Source organism: Vicugna pacos, chromosome 10, assembly GCF_048564905.1.
Source record: "Vicugna pacos chromosome 10, VicPac4, whole genome shotgun sequence".
NCBI lineage: Eukaryota > Metazoa > Chordata > Mammalia > Artiodactyla > Camelidae > Vicugna > Vicugna pacos.
Genome location: NC_132996.1, coordinates 43013033 through 43035302, shown reverse-complemented (window position 1 = coordinate 43035302; position 22270 = coordinate 43013033). Strand labels below are relative to the sequence as shown.

The 22270-nt window shown below is 36.3% G+C and overlaps 1 long non-coding RNA gene across 1 annotated transcript; it reads left to right on the top strand.

Annotated features, from left to right (window-relative positions):
* Positions 1-3432: 3432 nt before the first annotated feature.
* Positions 3433-21274, top strand: LOC140698988 (uncharacterized). The gene is made up of 3 exons (XR_012077000.1): positions 3433-3549; positions 19073-19168; positions 21020-21274. It is a non-coding gene; the product is annotated as an uncharacterized lncRNA (long non-coding RNA).
* Positions 21275-22270: the final 996 nt, after the last annotated feature.

Below are 22270 nucleotides of genomic sequence, written 5' to 3'. Positions count from 1 at the left end.
AATAAGCCGCATGTGCTGGAGACTTCATTAAGTCTCCTGTTTCCTTACTTAAATTCAGTAAGGAAACAGGGAAAGAGAATCAAAGTGAGTAGAGTGAGCAAGTTGTCTTACTATTTATTACAATGTGGGTAAAGGCAAATTGGTATTTTTAAAACACCATGTATCACAATCTGGAGTAAATAATTTAGGCAAGTGTCTTAATCTTGCAAAGTTTTAGTTTCCTTGTCCTTGAAAAGGGAGTAATTATAAAGCAGTTACCTCACAGGGTTATTTTGAAGATTATATAATATCATGCACTCAAAGCACAAGGTCTAGTGCTTGGAAAATGGATGCCTTTAAAAAATTCTCCAGATATTTAAAATAACTGAGATTCACAAGTTAGCATAAAATATCTTCAGGACATTTTCTTTCTGTTCTGCCTCCTCCCTCCCCCTACCCCCAGCCTCCCACAACCCCTGCATACCATTCCGTTGACTCTAATATGCTTATCATAAAAAAAAATATCTGTAGTTCCAAAATAAACCTTCATGATTCTACTGAAAATATAATTCAAAAAGAATTTATTGGGCATGTATTATGTTACAAGAGCAGTAGTGTAGGACACAGCTTGAAAAAGCATAAGCATAGATGGGAAAGGCAGACTGTGGCGTAGTAGGAAGGACTTGGCTCAGAACCCCACAAACACCATGCGCAGTCCATGTGATTTCAGGACAGTGTTTTAACCCCTCTCAGCCTCAGTTTTCTCATGCATCACATGAGGATGACAAAAGTATCCATCACCTAAGGTAGTTGAGAGGATTAAATAAAACAATCCATGATAAATGCTGGTGCAGAGTGAGCATCCCCTGTATGTCAATCATTGCATACATGTATCTAAATGACAACAACTTCTAAATATATATTAGGATACACTGTCTGATCATTCTAATGGACATTTAGGGTAACAAAATAAAATATTTAAGATCAAAATTGACCTGAAAATTCTGTGATTTAGGAACACTCATGCACGCACACACAACAGGTAGCCTCTAAGGAATTTCTAGGTTTGATGGGAATACAATACTGGCACATCAGTAGCAACCAAGACCAAGAAACACTTGTGAATATACTAAAAATGTGTGAGATCTCAACTCTAAAAAAGGGGGGTTCAATAAGCAACTTACACTCACCGGATGATGCCCACACTAACAGTCACTCAACTCCCTAACGACCGAGGCCATGTCTCTCCCATTTGACCACATTTTACTTACAGCCTATCACATGGTGCCTACCACAAGGTCCTTGTTCAATGTATTAATTGAATAAAAGAAAAAAATGCAAAAATGACGGTGATAAATTCTCTTGTGGCACCATGAGAAATATTTATGTTACTCTATTCAGGAGAAAATGACACTACAGCACTGTAACTACAGATTGCTAACTACATTTATTCAACCATACAAACTCACACTAGAAGGCATTAAAAGGAACAGAAAGTTGATTTGTTAATACTGTCACAGGTTTTGTTTTGACCTACAGAGTTTGAAGACATCATAAAGACATACTGGTCCAATGTGCTCATATTACAGGCAAAGAATGAGGCTGAGAGAGGAGAAGTGATTTATTCAGGTTTATCCAGAATCAAATATCAAATGGCAGGTTTCTTATTTCTTAGTCTCTCGGGTTTTTCCTACTAGATCTCACTGCCTCATTCCAGTCCTCCCTTATGCTCACCCCTCACTCTGGGTTCCCGCTCTCTCTCTCTTTCTCTCTCTCACACACACATGCACACACACACCCTTAAGTACTTGAGTTAAGTGAATTTTATTTTTTGTCTCTTTATTCAGGATTTCTTCACGAAGTCAGGGAAAATAATCTCCCGATGTTGCCCCTCATAATACAGAGCACATAGAAAGTTTTTACTAAAGATGTATTTGAAGACTGATTCCCTCTACAGGAATTCATATAGGGTCTCAAAAGATAAGAGTTTTGAGATCTGAAGGGGGGGAAGGTAGAGGCCATGTCAGTTGATGAAAAGTCAATAACATTCTCATAAAAAACGTTTATACTGCACTCACCATGTTAGGCCCTAGGAACAGAGCAGTAAACAGAAGCTTCTACTATTCCTGTTCTCACAGAAATCTGCACAGTGGGAGAGGCAAGCATTCATTAATTAAATAGCTTGTGCTCGCAATGTATAATCACACCCAGAGAAACGTTCTCTGAAGTAAATGAAGATGGTTCTTGGAATGCAGATAATAGAGGAATTTTTCACTAGGAAGTGGTGCTTGAGTTTGAGATTTGAAGGATAAAGAGGAGTTAGGGGGTGACAGGAATGAGTATGACCTGATGAACGGAGGCTCAGTGAGGAGACCATCTGATCAGAACGATGGGTACATGATGGTGAGGAAAGGGGTGTAGGAAGAATGATATTGGAAATCAGGATGGACAGATGGATGGAAAGGAGGCCAGATTATGAAGGACTGTGAAAATACAAAGAAAATGCAAACAAATAATGGGAACCATTAAATCATAGTGAAAATAAAGATAGTAGAAGATATATGAGTATATGTACTTATACAATAAGTAATATGTATGCAACATGAGCCAGATTAAGCCAGGACAGTATCTCGTTTGACTTAATTATCTCCACGTTTACAGATGAGAAAACAGGCTCAGAGATGCTAGACAACTTCCTGGAATACGCCAAAGGATAAGTACTGACTTGAACTCGTGCCGGCCTGCCTTGGAGTAAAGGTTTTCCAGAAGAGAACTGAAGTGATGACAGCTGGTGACGGCTCGTAGAATGCATGGGAGGAACCAGAGCCAAGGGCTGTTCTGAATCCAAATGTGAAGAAATCTGGGCCTTAGACCAGAGTATTGGTCATGGGAATGGAGAAATAGGGTCAAAATAGGGGGAAAAACCAAAACCAAAAAACCAGATGACTGGGTAGGTTGGGGAACAAAAGCAAGAAGTTTTTAGCTGTGATTCTAATATATCGAATTTGGATGATTTGGAAATTGAAGGTGCCATATTCTCTAGAAGAAAATTTTGATAAGAAGCTGTTTTTCTAAGAGGCAAGCATTAAATTAGGAAAATGAACATCTGCTGAAATTAGATCGGGCTGGTAAGACTATAAAACTGATTTTAAAAAATAAATTAGTAATTCAAGGTTCAAACTTATCTGAATTGCGTTTTCAAATTTCATCAGTATTTACGAATAAACGCCAAACGTATTCAACTAATACATATGTTAAAATGCACACTACACGTCTCACTTTTGACTAATGAGACTTCAAATCCACTCTGATTCACTCCCGTTTACAGAAGGAAATTAAAAAATTGATTGGTTACTTCCTCCGCTGCCTGTGGACACCTTGATTGGCCAGCTGCCGGTGGCTAGGCAACCGGGCGGAGAATCTTTGGAATAAGTAGCAGACTTCATCCCAGCAGGAGCCGTGAGGCAAGAAGCTCTGGGATCAATTAAAATGCCAGGCTTTTCCAGGCTGGTTTCCAGCGCATCTGTGCATGATTCCACATAAATTTAGGGAATTAGACATCAGACAAAGGTAAACATTTCTGTGCTTTGCTTAGCATTGATTTAGAATGAGAAGATGAAATATGCCACAGTCATTCAGCCTGGAGGGGGTTTACACCTTCAGCTGATTTTTCTCTCCTCAATTGCTTTATTATTTTAGGTATGCTGTAGTCCAAGGCTGCTTAAATCATCCGTGTGTTCCTTTAAGGAGGGGAAAGAGAAAAAGAAACAAAGGAAAAACCAGTTCTTAGTTTCATAGGCTAAACAGCAGAATATGACCCATTCTTTAATTTCACAGTCACACCTCTAAAAGAAAAAAAATTGTTAATGCTCTTTATTTTCCAGCTATTCGATCTCCTGAACTTGGTGTAGATAAAAAGCTCCTTCATGTCCCTATAAAGAAGAGAAAAAATTTTCTCCTTTAGAGTCTGTAAAAGTCTGATCTTTGCAGACTCTTCTCCACTTCTGTTTTTTGTTCTCTTATTTTATCTATCCCTTGGAGTCTATAGTTATGGCTGGTTCCCTGATGCGGAAGGTCTTGTATTGCCTGTGTTGGGTAGGGGTTGAATTGCCACAGACTCTTATGCCTGGGCTGAGGTCAGGGGCTGGAGATGAATCTCTGAGGTAGCAAGCATCAAAACAAAAACATTTCACAGAGATGGGGAAAGTGCAGATAACAAACTGGAAGACAAAGACTAGGCAAATATCACAAAGGGCAAATTATATTATTTTAAATCCTACAGAAAAGACAATCACAGACAAAGCACAGAAAAAACAGAAAGCCATCAGCTTTGTTTCACTAAGCATAATACTCTCTAGGTCATCCACATTGTTGCAAATGGCAGCATTTCATTCCCTTTTTATGGCTGAGTAATATTCTGTTGTACATACATGCCACATCTTCTTTATTCATTCATCTGTTGATGGGCACTTAGGTTGTTTCCATATCTTGGCCAATGTAAATAAAATTCAGACAGAGAAAGACAAAGACTCTATGTTATCACTTATATGTGGAATCTAAAAAAATAAAACAAACAAATGTATATAATAAAACAGAAACAGGATCACAGATATGGAAAACAAACTAGTGGTTACCAGTGGGGAGAGGGAAAGGAAAGAGGGGCAAGATAGGGATATTGGCTTAAGGGACACAAATTACTATGTGTAAAATAAATAAGTAACAAGAATATATTGTACAGCACAGGGAAATATAGCCATTATTTCCTAATAACTTTAAATAGCATACAAGTTATAAAAATACTGAATCACTATGTTGTATACCTGAAAATAACATAATATTGTAAAATCAGTTAAAAAAAGGAAAAGTAAAGAAAGCTATCAGCTTTGGCAACATATTTAATGTGAAATTAAATGTGGAGCTTTGAGGTAACTTCTTTGTGAATCTGACCAACTCATTGTCTGCTAGGCTTCACACCAGTAACAAGTGTGGGTAAAGAACACCTCCAAAGTTCTTTTCAGATTTATAGTTGTTAAATTCTATGAGTGAATTAAAATTTTTAGGTACAAAAGTAAGTTTGAATGAACAAATAAGTCACACAAATGGCAAACTGGCAACAGGTTACAGATACTACAATTTTAGAATTATTCAAACATTCTAGTGATTGGAACCTTTTACCACTATGAAGTGACCCACTCTAATATAATGCTTTCTGCCTGAAAGTCTACTTATCTGATAATAGCTACAGCTGTTTTCTTTTTCCATGGTATTTTTCTCATTCTTTTACTTTCAACCTTTTCTAAATCTTAAGTTTTCAATCTTTTTCTTTTAAACTGCTTATAATGAGTTAAATTCCATGTTAAAAATCTTTGTCTTTTACCTGGAGCACTTAATTCAAAATTTTAGAAAATCAGGGATGGGAATGAATATTTATTGAGCACCTAGGGCAAGGCTCAGGGCTATACACCTATTTTAGTTTTTAATTCTTACAACAAGCTGATAAGGAATACACTGTTTCTATTCTGCAAGTGAGGAACCTGATGTTCTGTAACAGTCAAAGTTTACACGGTGATGCATGACAAAGATCCTGTCTTACACAATGAGGTTAATCTGGCCAAAAGTTTGACTTAAGTTAAATCAGTCATTCAATCTGTATGTAATTTAGGCATAAGTGTAGTATATGGCTAATCTATAATGACCACTTCCAGGAGAACACAAAAGCTTAAGAAAATGTCAGTTTAACTCTCTCCTGCCATTTGGTTTCAACAAAGACCGTAAAAGAAATGGCAGTTTCCCAACAGAACACAATACCTGAAAATGTTAAGGGCTGGACTCTTGGGTCTAATGTTCCAACTTTAGGTACCTTCAGAATAATGTCATATGGCTCTTGCCAAAGTACACAGTGAAATATTTTAATAAGAGAGCAAGTGGATGTTTAAAACTCAACCAACTTGTAGAAGGGTATTTTAATTTTCTGTCATCCAAGAGTGCCTCTAATTAATGCTACTTATATGCAGTTGGCATATTTATGACTTGAATTTCCTTCTTATATCCACTCATCAAATTTTTCCTACCTGTTAGCAGTGCTCAGATGCATGAGAGCAACTGACTGCAATTCAGTGCAAGCTGAAAAGTTGTCTAAGAAGACATCAATAAAAGAATAATTTTCCAAAAACAGCAATTACTCTGCCACATTCTTTGAGCTGTTATAAATCTAATTTAGGAAATTCTTTATTAGTTTAGAAAAAATTCTGCTTCCTCCTTAAAGGAATTATTTTTGCTTTTTCAAAATTTTTTTAAAGAAGGGAGTTTTTCAATAATCTGACTCTAGAAGGTAAATGACTATAGATTGTGAATTTAGTAGGAAATAAGTAAACTGATTGTAATAGTATCAAACACTGAGTTTTCAATGATTATCCAGGGAAAGCTCATTGCCATTGTAGCTAATTTTGCACAAAAAAAGTATATAAAACATATGTAAAAGAAGACTTCCGATTTTGGCAACATAAATAATGACTCCAACACAGGCTCTTCTTTTCTTCAAAAACATAGTAATGCTAGATAGAATTTAACAAAAGTAAGTAAGTAAATAAATGGTTAAACTCAGGTGAAATAATGGAGATCTCAGGTTCCAGAAAATATCAGGGAACTCATAGTGAAAAGGGTAAGCAACTATATTAAACCTATAATGTCCTGGGGAAGAGAAAACCCTGATGTAGGTTCTATAACCTAGGGTTACAGGGTTTATTCTTACCTAAGAGCAGAACAATGACTTAAAGCTAGAATGGGGATCCTTTGTAAAAGCTAGGACACATTTAAAGCAGCCTCCTTCATGCTAGTGGGACTGAAAAAAAATCTCAGTCCAGAAAAAGGCAAGGAGGCTTGAGTCTGAGTAGGGAAAAAAAAGTCTCCCATTAGAAACCAAAATTTTGGTTAAAGGAATTTAGGAGAAAGTGTAATGGTTCAGTTACATCTTGTACAAGTTCTTGAATGGGTAAAGAAAAAGAGTTGAGGGTAACTAAAATTGAAATAAATAATGACTGAGAATATTTCATAATTGGTGAGAAACATGATGTTTATATTGACATATCCTTATTATATCAGGATTGAAATGGGCAAATACAAATAAATTCCCACATAGACTTAGTATCATGAAAGGACAGAACACCAAGTTCAAACAAAACATCTTAAAAGCAACCAAAGAGTAAAATCGGATTATTGTAAAAGGAATGGTAATTAGATTTTTTTAGCAGCAAGAATACAAGTCAGAAAAAAATGAAATGATAGCCTCAATCAAATGAGATATTAAGATGCCCCTGTCAAAACTGCTAAATCAATCCAGCACAAAATCATCAAGGATATAAAAGCTTTCAATAAATTCAAAATCTTATCTTTGAAAAGACTTAAGAAAATAGACAAATCTTTGGCAAGACAGTCATAGCAGGATAGTAACAGTAGAAATAGAAGAACAAGGAAAAGTGGGAAAAGCACATACTGTAAACAGTGACATGAACTGAAAAGCTCACATATGTGCTTTTTATTATTTGATATTTATTGTATGAAAAATGTTTGATATTTATTGTATGATAAAATATAATTAAAAATGGATGAATTTGAAAAATTAAGGCACACTTTTAGAAAATTGCTATGAAAATTGACTCCAGAAAGAAATAGTAAATTCACATAGACCTCTAAATTATTTTTTTAACATTTTTTATTGATTTATAATCATTTTACAATGTTGTGTCAAATTCCAGTGTTCAGCACAATTTTTCAGTCATTCATGGACATATACACACTCTTTGTCACATTTTTTTCTCTGTGAGTTATCATTAACATTTTGTGTATATTTCCCTGTGCTATACAGTGTAATCTTGTTTATCTATTCTACAATTTTGAAATCCCAGTCTATCCCTTCCCACCCTCTACCCCCCCCCCCGACCTCTAAATTATTAAAGGAACTAAGTCAGTAATCAGAAGCCCACTCACAAAAAAAATTATCAGGCTCATATGGTTTCAGAGGTGAGTTTTAGAAAAAACTTTCAAATAACTGATAGCTATTTTTTTACTGTTACGAAGAAATTAATTGAAACAAAACAAAATGAAGAGAACTTCAGTTCATTTTATAAACTGTGTACCCTTGAAACTAAATCTGAAAAATGTAAGGAAAAAATATATGTCAATATTATATATATGATCATGCCTAATTCTAGTAAATAAATAGCTATGTCTAAAAAATACATCATTCTTAATGATGAAGCTTTCAAGATCCCTTTAGAGCCAGTAACCAAAAATGATGGCTGTTTCGCTGCTTCCTCCAAAGTTGTAATGGTAATCCTATCTAGTGCAATAAAACATAAAAAGAAAAAAGAAACAGGAGGTAAAACAATTGGAAAGGGAGAAATGAAATGAATATTTACAGGTGAGATCATCCTTTACATAAAAAAAAGTCCAAAAGAAAATTAAAATTCTCTTAGAAATAATGAGGAAAATCACCAAGGTGAATGGACAATAAATTAATAGAAAAATCAGTAGCTTTCTCATAAACTAACAATAATTAATAAGACAGAAAGAAATAGATTGATAGACATTGCTTCACAATAACCTCAAAACTCTTAGCTTTTTAAAATAATTATCTTTCAATGTAATACAAATTTTAATGTAGGCAATTATAAACTTTTATTTAGAGCATAAAATAAGATCAAAATAGGTAAAGTGATATTCCACACACATGGATAAAATGATTCAGTAATCTAAATATGTAAATTTTTCCTAAATTAGTCTATAAGGTCAATGCTATTCCAGTCGTAGTCCAATAAAGGTTTTGAAAAATTGATCATATGTTTACATGGAAAAGCAATAAACCTGGAAAAGTCAAGTTCAGTTTGAGGCGGGAAGGCAATAAGAATCATTCTACCAGACTAGCAGACGTCAAGGTGACTTACAAAGCTAGAGTAATTAACACTTTAAACCTGTGTGATATTTTGACAAGGGAAGATAAAGACATGAAGGTAGTGAAATAGAGAACACAAAAACAGAATACGCACAAACACATTTAGACTGAGTGCTTAAAATCACATAGAAAGCAAGAAATTTGCTCTTGTCACTTCTGCTCAGCATTGTACTAGACATTTTAGCCAGGGCCAACAATAAGGGGAAAAAAGAAGAAAGGGAGAAGGAAGGGAAGAAAAGAGGGGGAGGAAGGGAAGAAGGAAGGAAGAAGGAAATTAAAGCCATCCATATTGGGAATGAAAGGAATATAACTGTCTTTAATGCAGTTAAGATTATCCTATATAGAGAATATATTTAGGGATATTTTAAAAAACACATGACCTCATAAATGGGTTCAGCAAGGTTCAGTATATATCATCAATAATCACATATTGTTTGTATTTCTATATACTAACAATGAACAACCTAAAAATGAAATTAAAAAACAATTCCGTTCACAGTAACATCAAAAAAACCAAAATACGTAGGAATAAGCTTAAAGGAAATGAAAGGCTTGCACATGAAACCAAGAAACATTGTTGAAAAAAATTAAAGAAGATCTAGATAAATAAAAGGGATTCCATGTTTTTGGACTGAGAGACTCAATATCACTAAGAAGAAAATTCTCTAAATTTATCCATAGATTTAACATAACCGCAATTAAAATCCAAGAAAGAATTTTATAGGAATTGACTAACTGGCCAGAAAAATTTTATGGGAAGGCAGATGGCCCTGAACAGTCATAATAATTTCAAAAACAATGAATAAAGATGTAGGACTAATTCTATTCGATTTCAAAATTCACTACAAATCTACAGTAATTATCATTCTAGCATAAAGACAGGCATGTAGATCAATGGAACAGAACTGAGAATATGTAAATTAACCTTCACATTTATAATTGATGTTCAACAGAAGCATCATGGCGATTCTGTGGGAGAAATTTCACGGGGACAATTGGATATTTATAAAACAGAATGAATTTAAAACCTTATCTCACATCATACACAAGTCTTAACTCAAAATAGATCATAGGTCTAAATGTAAGAGCAAAAACTACACAACTTCTAGAAGAATACACAGGTGAACATCACAGGTCAGGCAAAGAATTCTTAGGTAGGAGAGTGATGGCAAAAATCCATAAAAAGAAAATGTATATATTGGACTTAATCAAAATATAAACCTTTTATGCTTCAAAACAAACCATTAAAAAAGGAAATGAGAATCCATCACAGCACACAGGTATTTATAATCATATATTGATAAAGGACTTTTGTCTGGACCCTGTAAAGAACTCAATAACAGGAAAACCCATAACATAATTTAAAATGGCCAAAGGCATGAGTGGATATTTTACTAAAGAAGATAAATGGTTAATAAGCACATGAATGTATGCTCAGTATCATTTGTCATTAGGGAAATGCAAATTAAAACTGCAGTATGAATGTGGAGAAAATAGAACTTCCAAATATTACCAATGGGAATATGAAAGTGTTACAGTCAGTGTGGAAAACAGTTTGGCGGTTTCTTAAAAAGTTAAACATAAACTTGCTGAATTAGTTTGGTAGGGCTGACATACTTATCATACCAGTTTAAGTTTAAGCAGCAGAAATTTATTTTCTCACAGTTCGAAAGGCTGGAAGACCAAGATCAAGGCGTGGGCAGGTCTGGCTTCTTCTGACCCCTCTCTCCTTGACTCGCAGATTGCTGCATTCTTGCTGTGTCCTCACATGGTTTTTCCTCCGTGCATGTGCATCCTTGATGCCTCTTCCTCTTCTTGTAAGGACACCAATCATATTGGATTAGTGCCCCATCCTTATCACCTCATTTCACCATATTTACTTTTTTAAAAGCCCTATCTCCAAATATTGTCACTTACAAATTTGGAGGGCACACAACTCAGTCCATAATGTTTGCCATCCAGTCTTCAATTTCACCCCTTCTAATCTACCAAAAAGAAATGAAAATATATGCTTACTTGTGTGTGAATGTTTATAGCAGTGTCATTCATAGCAGCCATAAACATGAAATAATTCTCACATCCATGAACTGGTGAACGGATGAACAACATGCAGTCTGTGCATTCAGTGGAATAATGTTTAGCAATAAAACAGGAACAAACTGCTGACCCTGCCACAACATACACGGACCTCAAAAACATGCTTAGTTAAAGCAGCCATTATTTTGTAATAACTTTCAATGAAATGTAATCTATAAAAACATTGAATCACCATGTGGTATACCTGAAACTAACATAACATTGTAAGTCAGCTATAGTTCAACTAAAAAAAAAGCAGCCAGACACAAGACTACATTTTGTATGGTTGCATTTAGATGAAATATCCAGAAAAGACAGAGCTATAGAGAAAAAAAAAAAAAATCAGTGATCGCCTGAGGCTGAGTGTGGAACCGCGGATTAAACTGCAAAGGTGCACAAGGGAGGGGAATTTTGGAAATGACAGAAATATCTTAAAACTGGATTATGGTGATGCTTGCACAACTCTATACATGTACGGATGACATCCGACTGTGTACTTATAATGAGCGAATTTTATATTATATAAATTACACCTCAATAAAGCTATCGGGGGAAAACATTTAAGGAAAGAAACAGAGGAGGGATTTGTGATAGAGCTGACCCATGGAATTCCACCACTTCCTCCTCCCTCAGATGTCACATTCCTTTATGGAAATGACATGCTTATTATCCAAGTGTTTACAGTCACTGAAAAAAATACTTTGAAATGAGCTGTTGATGACGGGACATCGGTTTTCAGGAGAAGTCAAACGTGGTCAGAGGTGACTGTTGTGGAAGCATTTGTTATTTGGAAGCATTTTTCAGCACTGGTTTTGATTCAGGATCACAAAACGAATTTCCTTTGAAACTTTAAAAGGATATTGTTAAGCATTGCTTTCCCCTCCAAAGGCCAATTAGAAGGGAAATACAACACATAGCTCTCATTTTTTATTAAACATCAAGGCTGCACTAGAAATCATACCACAGGTAAGATGTCAATTAGCTTTAAATTGCATGTTGATGATTGCATTCTTTTATGAACTTTTCTTCAAGGCTTTTTCCTTTCTGGGAAAAACAATAAGCAATGGTCTGTTCTCTATTCTTTGACGGATATTCTCATTTCAATGAGAATTTTTTCAGGCAACTGTGGAAATGTTAATGTCATGAAGATGTTTTCTCAAAGCCCAAAGTCTTCACAATCCTTTTGGACCTGGCCCTGCTCCCCAGGCCGAAAGTCATTTCCAGATTTATGCTAGGAACACTTAATTGTACTTTTTGATTTATATTGTGCCACATAAATTTCATATAATTTGGATATACTTTTGCATCTAAAGCCAGTTGGTGTCTTAGGCCAAACCCTGCGCTGAATTAACTTACCATGAATTCCGTGACCCCAGAGTTATATCAAACCATAACACCAGTGCCGAGTTTGCAAAATCAAAGTAAGGCATGAAGTAAGAATGCCCTTCTGTGTTGACTAATGAGGCATTGTTTTCTAAAGTCAAAACCTCCTAGGAAACAGACATTTTTAATCATTTCATTTTTATACTCTAGGTTTCAAAGTTCAAATTATAATTGCCACAGGACAACCAGAGGAATCAGAACTTTTTCTTTTTTAATGTCTCTAAATTGCAAGGGAAAAATTCAGATGCCAAGTAATAGAGAAATAAAATAAAAAAAAACTCTGTATGAAATTGTATAGTATAACTTAAGTAGACTGAACTTGGACCTAGATTGATCTGGGTTTGGTTTCCATGTTGCTTCTCATCTATCTGTCACCTTAAGTAAATCACTTCAATCTCTAATCTTAGTTTCTTTATTGGTAGAAAAATGTAAGAATACTTACTTCTCAGGATTGCTGTGAGGACTGAATAAAATATTGTAGGGAGTTCTTCACTTGAGATATTTGAACTGCCTTCAAGCTGATTGTGAAATCCCTAAAACTGCAAAAGCACTTTCTCATCTGGAGTGTTAATAGTTTTCATCTGTTCTCTGTGCTCAACAGTCCCTGAGATGGCATACATAGGTATTTGGTAAATATAAGTTTCATGATAATTTTCAGAAGATGTTTATGATGTCAGTAATCTTTTCCCTTCTCCTTTCTGGAACAAACGATTAGATTAAAATTGCAAACAGAGTAAGATTCCATTCTGAAGCATCTTTCATATCATTTGTATAGATACACTCAACAGACAACGAGAGGCACAACTTGGTGGTCCAGAACGTGACCTGAGGACCTAGATCTGGCTCCCCAGCTCATTGCTTTTGACCTTGGACCAGTCGCCTAACTCATGTGCTTCAGTTGCCTCCTCTGTAAAATGAGGACAATAATAAATAGCCAATTCATACGTTATTCTGAGCAAGACTATGGAAAGTGTCCAGGCCCAGTGCCTGTTTCATGGTGAACAAAGAGGACAGAGAAATAAATGATCTGAGCCCAACCCTCACGGAAATAAGTGGAACAGAGACTATTTAAATGGTTCAGCCCAGGGGCTCCCCAACTCCCATTACTACTTGTTATGCTGGCCACTGGTCTTTTTGCTACAGTTGATGCTGACAAGATGTGGAAATGCGAGATATCGCGACCTAAAAAACATATTTTTATTTGCCTAAAAGATAATGTTATACCCCCTACATAAGCAGCTTCTGCTCATGTAGCCTTTTTTTGGCTCACAAACTTTTGTATAATCTTATTAATCTTTGAGCATGTTAGCAGTTATTAGAATAATTGCATTACAGAATCAGCTCTACATAGGTGAAAATAATAGCAATAATATTAACTATTAACATTTATTTAATGCTTACCATTTGTCAGACTTATGTAAGAAAATTTATGTACATGAATTTGCTTAATCCTTGGGGCAGCTCTTTGAGATAGACATTCTTATGCCCTTTTAGACCAAGAAACTGAGCTAAACTAGGTTAAGTTACTTCCTCACAGGGCAGGGATTATTTACTGGATCTGAGGTTCAAATTCAAGTTGATCTCTCCGTTACTCAAGGTAGTAGTTTTATTTTAGGTTTTATAATTTAAGGTATATCTTACAAAGGCTATTCATGGAGTACTGCCTTTGAAAATTCTGTCATTTTTTAATGCCAATATTCTTGTTAAAAGTAACATATTAAATCACTAGCAAGATGTATTAGAGTCTGCAAAGAAGAATAATACACACACACACACACACACACACACACAGTAGTCCCCTTCTTTATCCATGGGGGATATTTTCCAAGACCCTAAATGGATGCCAGAAATCTTGAATAGTACCAAACCCTATATATACTATGATTTATTTCTACTCATACATTCCTCTGGTAAATCTTAATTTATAAAATAAGCACAGTAAGATATTAACAACTAATAATATAACTAATAATAAAACAGAAAAATTATAACAATATGTTGTATTAAAAATATCCTATTGTACAAAGTTAATGCCTTTTCCACCTTAACTAAGGACTCACCACACATTTAAGCTGTAACTTTTGCAATCTGACAGCAAAACTAGCATGACTTTCTTTATTTTTCTTCATATTCAATGGATAGAAGATTTGTTCTTACTGCAGATCATAGCAACCTCAGCATACGTTTTTATTCTTTCCTAATTAAGTCAAGAACTTTTACCTTGTCACTTAAAGGAAGCACTTCACGGCTTCTCTTTGGCACATCTGAATTGCCAGCATCACTGCTCTGGTGCTTTGGGGCTATTATGAAGTAAAAATAAAGGTTCCTTGAACATAAGCACTGCGATACTGTGACAGTCGATCTGATAACCAAGATGGCTACCAAGTGCCTGTCCAGGGGACAAAGGGGTGATTCAAGTTCAGGGCGAGATGGAGTGGGATTTCATCTCGCTGCTCAGAACAAGGCATAATTTAAAACCTGTGAGTTGTTTATTACTAGAATTTTCCACTTATGATTTTCAGACCAAGGTTGGCCATGGGTAACTGAAACCACCTGCAAAATCGCAGACAAGGGGAGACTACATATATATGAGTGTATGTGTTTATATATATATGTGTGTGTGTATATATATAAAGAGATTTATTATAAGAAACTGGATCACACAGTTATGGAAACTGGCAAGTCCCACAACCTGTCATTTGCAGGCCCAGGAGAGCCAGTGGTATGGTCACATCTGAAGGCCTGAGAACCAGGCCAGCCAGTGGTATATGTTCCAGTCTGAGTCCAGGAAAAGAGTAATGTCGCAACTTGAACACAGTCAGGTAGAGAGGGAGAGGAGTCTCCCTTATTCCTCCCTCTGGTTCTGCTCCCAAGGACTGGATCAGCCCCACCTTCCCTGGGGAGGGCCATTTGCTATAGGTCTGCTGGTTCAAATGTTATTCTCAACCAGAAACCCCCTCACAGACACGCCCAGATTAATGTTTGACCAGATATCTGGACACTTGACAGCCCAGTTAAATGGACACATAAAATTCACCATCACACAACATATTGTGAAATCACTGTCCCTAGAGGTAAAGTACATATTCTTAACATAATTCAGTAGTTATTAGTCAAATATTTTATTTCCAATATTTTGCCTCACAGAATACATATCCGCTTTGTTAAACTCTTCCATGCAGACTAAAGCTTGTTGATATCCAGTACTTCCATTTGTTTTTCCTACTGTTTCCTTCTCTTTTAATTTCCAATTCTTCCCCTCATAGAATTTAACTTAGGTCATTTTGGTCTAATGGGTTATTTGATCTGCTTTCTAAAGTTGCATTAATATTTACCTATGGCTTCTCAGGGTTCTTGAAAATTGTTGAGCAATTTTCTTAAAAATGTTAATAAAGAAACTCTCAAAAAGCACAGTGTTTACAATTTCATGCATTGAATTAATTTCAAAGTTAGTAACACTGTAGAACTTTTAAGCTTATTTTCAATAAGATTAAGTAAATAAATACTCAGAAACACAATTCTCACAGCAGTGACTATATACCTGCTAACATTTATATATTGAATCATATGAAATTTTTAAGATTAGCCTGTTTGCACATAAAACATTGGCACTGGGTTCAACGTAATAGATTTAGGCTTGTTTTTCTGGGTCTTTGCTCTTACTAATACTTTGTATAAAGTATTTTCTTTTCAGGATCTTTTCATAGTTGACTTTATTATACATTGAGTTCTTAGCTCAAATTTTGCTTCTTTTTCTAAAAAAATTATTTTCGTCTTTTTTGTGGGGAAGGGATAGGTAATTAGATTTATTTACGTATTTTAATGGAGGTACTGGGGATTGAACCCAGGTCCTTGTTCACGCTAAATACACACTCTACCACTGAGCTGTATCTTCCTCCTAGATTTTGCTTTTTTACTGAGGTCTTTCTAGACCTTCTAACGTAAAAGAGCCAAGCCTCACCTCCAGTGAAATTCAGACTTCATCTGTTTACTTCTTTACACTCACTGGTGTCTAAATGGCTAATTTGTTTACTTATTAAAACTTGCCCTCTGTAAAATGAAAGCACTTAGTCATAAACATTGAATGAATAAATGAACTAATGGATTAATTCTTACACTTTGTTTGCCTGAAAAGACCACATGAAAACCCTTTGGGATACATTCTAAATATTTTATTGCCTAAAATGAGTTTTTAAAACTTTTCTTCTGTGATAGGAGGGAAAAAAAGAGGTGAAAACCCCCAGGTCCCTAAGATAAAGAGGCACTTAGGCATAGAATTGTGGTGAGGGGTGCCAGAGAGATGGCGGGGGGGGGGGGCGACAGAGGCTAATGCTGTTGGGAGAGAATTCTCCATGGGCTGCTCTTATTTATCCTCTGCTTGCAAGCAGAGGCACTGACAGCCCTAGTTCCACACATTCTTTTCAAGGATGTCTGTATAGCAGAAGGCCTTGGAAGACAGAGATTGAGTCTCCATTCAGAGCAACAGGCAGGCTTAGTAACTGTCCAGGATACTAAAGGTGCCGTCTCCTTAATGGGCACAGGTCCCAGAAAAATCTGGGTGCTGAGCCAATATCTGGATAAGGAATCTGGTTCTGCCACATAGTAGCAAGATTTTACCCTTTGAGTTTCGGACTTCTGAGTCCGTCCAATCATTTTTAACAAAGTATGCCTGAAGTACAGTTCTTCAGGACTAAACAAGATGACATAATGACTTGTACCATGACACGGCACACCTTAGGCACTCACTCCACCGATTACCTCTCTTTACTTCACCTTCTACTCTGCATGCCATCCTACATTGCTCAAGCTGCCTTTAGAAAATCAAAATGCCCACCTTTCCTTGGAAGATCTCAACCCACCTCAAATTGTAAAGAAACTGGTATTCATGGAACTCATACAAATATAATGTGCTTAAACATTTCGGGACAAAAATAAAACCAAACATAAACCCAGAGTAGAGATTACAGAAGCCAAAATAATCGTAGTCAAACTCCTCTATCATGAGGTCTGCCACTCAGATATCTTTTCTGCCTTATCAATTATATACAGAGCACTCACCCAGTGGGTTATTTTGAGGAGGGAGGAAAGAGGGGATATGTCAGTGTGAAATGAGTTCAGCTGCAAATAATAGAAAACCCAGTAAGCAATGGCTTCAATAAGTAATGGATGTATTTAGCTCATGCAAAAGGAAACCCAAGGCCAGTTTGTTAAAATGTAATGATGCCATCAAAGATTTTTTCAATCCGCCACCCTTGACGTGAAAGCTTTCAGCATCAAGCTTGTCCCTTCTCTCTGACAGCAGGTGAACTATGTGAACTGTACCCATTCACTTATCTGGTAATCTGTACTCTCTTCAAAGTTCTTTCAAATTTCCTTAATAGCACTTATCCACCAAATATCTCAGGTACTGTTGGTAATCAGCCTCAGATTCTGCCCAATTGGGCTGCATTTCAGTCCCAGAACACTGAATGCTGCCACCAGTCTTTTGCAGATTTTTCTCTGTCAGAAGGGCCGTGGTAAGTCTCGGGTGACTCTTCTGATGGCCCACTACGGGGCAAGAATCAGGCACTCGGCTCTTTCCTGTTCACTTGCCTTTCCTGGTAGAATGTTCATTACGTTATTTTATTCCACTGACTAATGTGTTTATTACGTTGAAATTCAACAAAGGCTTTTCAACTTATAACATCTTGGATCACAATGCCTTTTCTTTATTTATTTTTAATTTCTATACAATTTTAAAGGTTACTTTCCATTTACATTATAAAATATTGGCTATATTCCTCATGTTGTACCATATATCCTTGAGTCTATCTTACACTCGCTATTTTGGATCCCCCACCCCTGTATTGGTCCTCTCCACTCCTTACACTGGTAACCGCTATTTGCTCTCTGTATCTGTGAGTCTGCTTCTTTTTGTTACATTCACTAGTCTGTTGTAGTTTTTTTAGATTCCATATATAAGTGATATCATACAGTAGTTGTCCTTCTCTATCTGATTTATTTCACTTGGCATGATGCCCTCCAAGTCCATCCATGTTGCTGCCAATGGCAAAATTTCATTCTTTTGTATGACTGAGAAGTATTCCATTGTATATATATGTACCACATCTTCTTTATCCATTCATCTGTCCATGGCCACTTAGGTTGCTTCTGTATGTGTCTTGGCAACTGTAAGTAAAACTGCTGTAAACATTGGGATGCATGTATCTTTTCGAATTAGTATTTTTTTTCTGATATGTACCAAGGAATAGAATTGCTGGGTCATAGGGTAGTTCTACTTTCAGTTTTTTGAAAAACCTCCATACTTCACAACCCCCCTTTTTTTTTTTTCTCAGAGAACACCAAGAATAGTTCACCCCATTCAAGAATAACAGTTACTTTGGAAGGAATGGCATGTGATCCCCTCCCTCTGTGGCACTGTCACCACTGGGTAGGAATATGTCAGCCCTGAAAACTGGGGCCACTGGCAGGGCGTGGGTAAGAGGAGAAGCACGGTGAGAGTATTTCCTTCAACCTCAAAACTGGGCAAGTACTTACACATCAAAAGATAGCATTCTTTTTTAAAAGACAGGAATGTTCTGCCTAAGCAGTCAGGGTAGCTGAATCAGCTTCACACAGAATTAGGAATCTAACTAAATCTTTCTTTCTGTTCAACCATCACAACTCATTTCTCTTGCTTCATAGTTACTAAATGGCTGTTGATCTTCTTGGCCACCATTTAGGAGGACTGAGAAGAAGCATCGTTCCTAGAAATCCCCAGCCAACTGCCAACTCTCTTTGGTAAGAACAGTGTCACCTGGTCACCACTAGATACAAGATATTCTAGGGAATAGAATATTTAGTAGCAAAACTTGACTTTTGTTAATAAAGAAGGAAAGAATGGAAATTGGATAGATAATTAGCAACATCTACCATGTGATAAACTGGGAAGTGACGACTATGCTAGCTTTTACATATTATTTGCAATTATCGCATTTTGAATTATTTTTTAACTGAATCAAATAAATAGACCTCAAGTACCATTCAAGCTTTAAAACTGAGATGAAAGTCCCATATTTCTTCCATTACACTCTGATCAGTTCCTTCATACCTCAATCTCCTCCATTCCTCACCACTAGGTCCTTTGCCATCATGTCCAAGTCTTCAGTCAAACCTCACTGAAATCCACAGCAGTCAGATGGTTGAAGTCAGAGGTCTTAGAAAATTCACCTGCAGGTGATTAGCTAAAGTAATCTGCAAAAGTAAGATATTTCACTGCCTGCTACATAATGTTTCTCCAGCCCCAGCCCCTGTAAAAATAAAATATCTTTAATGGAAGCCAACTCATTACCCCATAAAATTACTACAACACATGTGCTTGAAAATACAAGGCAGATATTCTTAACTTGGCATTCCACAGTCAACCACAGAAATGTTCTCCAAGAAATGATTTCATTTTGTTGGTTTTATATTTAAAGTCACATTTTTGGCAGGCAACCCCGAAGACAAAATTTTGAGAGCACACTGGCTGGTGGGAAAGAACTTAAACTTTTGGTTCTTCTCCTCAATTGTTTGAATAGTTTACCCGTCCTGTGTACCTGACATAACGGTCTGGGAGCCTGGCATGGTGCTTTCTAGCTGCAGGTCTCTTCCTGCTAGCTTTTCCCCTGCTCTCCATACTCAGTATAGTTTATCACTTTAGCACACATATGTGGGGTTATTAAACAGTTCACATCAGAACTGCTACTTTGGCATTTAATAGTAGTATGAGTTTGGACATACTTTGCCTAAGTTTCCTCATATATAAAATAAGTATTACAATCACATCTATCTCACAAAGCTGTTATGAGGATTGAATGAGTGAATACATTAAAGTTCTTAGAATAGTGTCCAGCATGTAGTATGAAGTAGTTCATACTAGATAATAGTAGCTATTATTAGTGTCATCCTGATGGATAACAAGAATGACCTAAATGAGCCAACAAGATGACTCCCCAGAGTGATCTTTTAAAATTAGAATAAAAGCATTTTGTAGAAGTATGTGTGAAGGTAGATACTGGTAGAATGAGGGACTCAGGAAGCTGAGTCATCAAGGAATGTTGTCTGGGATTCAAATTCACTATTTCCTCTTAGGGATCATGCAGTTTTAGAGAATAGAAGAATCTTCTCTCAATTATTTCATTTTACAAAGGGAAAACAGATATTTGAGTTAATCCAAGGTTACTTAAGTAATTAGTGAGCAGCTGGAATTATAATCCAAGTTTCCTGAGCCCTGATGCAGTGATCTATTTTCACTCTATCAAGGCAAGAAACTGTCTTCACTCCCTCTCAGCTGAGACTGGGAGGAGAAAGAGACAAGTAATCTGACGTAGGTTATGAATCCCGTACCTGCTTACAAAGAGCCCATTCCAACTCATATTTACTTAATGCAACATCTTGAAATTTTAGTGACCTCTGGGCTTAGATCGCTGTAACTGTTTATTCAGCTGACTCTCTATCTCCATTTCTTATAGTGAAATATGAAACTTAAAAAAATGGTGTTTTGTCAGCTTGAAATCTTCAATATAGGCCAAAAAATGTCAGAATTAGGTTTTCCCATTTGGAGGCCAAATTGACAATCTCACCTTGTTCCTGTTCCCATCTTTGCTGCAGGAGTACAACTACTGATTTCTGAACAATGTCCAGCACCGTGATGTACATTTGTATAGCGTTTTCATTCCCCAGAGTGCCTTCCCCATCTCACTTAAGCTTCCCTACAATACTTTATCCTCAGCAGCTCTCCCCAGCTTGACTGATGAGGAAATCAAGACTTAGAAGGAATTCAGTGACTCTCTGCCAAGATCACATAATGATTGAAGAGGAACCCTGGTTAAAAAATAAACAAATGACCACCACCACCAACGACAACTAAACAAGTGTTCTGAGTCTTTCCCTCTTTCATTCAGTTATTCTACTAAAAATTAATGTGTGCTTTCCATGTGTACTGAAGATAGAGTGGTAAAGAAAAAATCAAAGTCTTTGCTTTTTTTCTTTTTATTTTATTAAGTTATTTTGTATAGTTTGAGTTGAGGAATAGACCTTAACTCAAAGAGTGATGATTTTTATTATTGTGAATAAATTCTATCCACTTTATACTTTATTCACAATTAGTCCAAGCATAATCATGTGACACAGTTCCAGCCAATGAAATGTTTATCAGGTTTGCTGGAGGTGTCTGAGAAAGTTTTTCTCATCTTCAGTTGTGTGGTATCAACAAAGAGCCTATAGCTCAGGTTTCCCAAGAACCATTTTACAATCATGGAGGGAACCAGTTTTAGAAGGAAGGTGACACGATGGAGGCTGGAGTGGAGAAAAGGAAAGAACCTGTTGAAGTATTAAGCCTGAAACTCACTTGACTCGGGACCTCCTCTCATGAAATCTAACGTCTCCTATTATTTAAGCAGATTTGAGCCACATTTTTTTAACTTGCATGTGAAAGCAAGTGATACAGAAGGCTGGATGGTCAGGTAAGACTTTTGTGAAAAGTTGGCATTTGAGCTGAAAACTTAATGATGATGCCCAAAGATCTGGAGGATGTGGAAACAGCAAGAAAAAAACCATAAGGAGGAAAGAAATAACTTTCAGGTTTTTTTTTTTTTTTGAGGGACAGAAGAAAGCATGTGGCCACTCTCAAGTGAATAAAGGGAAGAATAGGATGGGAAAAGATCAAAAGGTAGACAGGAGTAGGGTCATGTAGAGTTTTCTAGGCCTCAGTAGGGTTTAAACCAAAATTTACACAGAATCACAACATCCTGTCTTTGAGAGATATAGTAGGAATGCAATTTTTGCTGCTCATTCTTTCTGAAGTTATAAATTTTTTATGACACCCATGGCCACAAGCACCTCAAATGTTCCCTAGCCCCC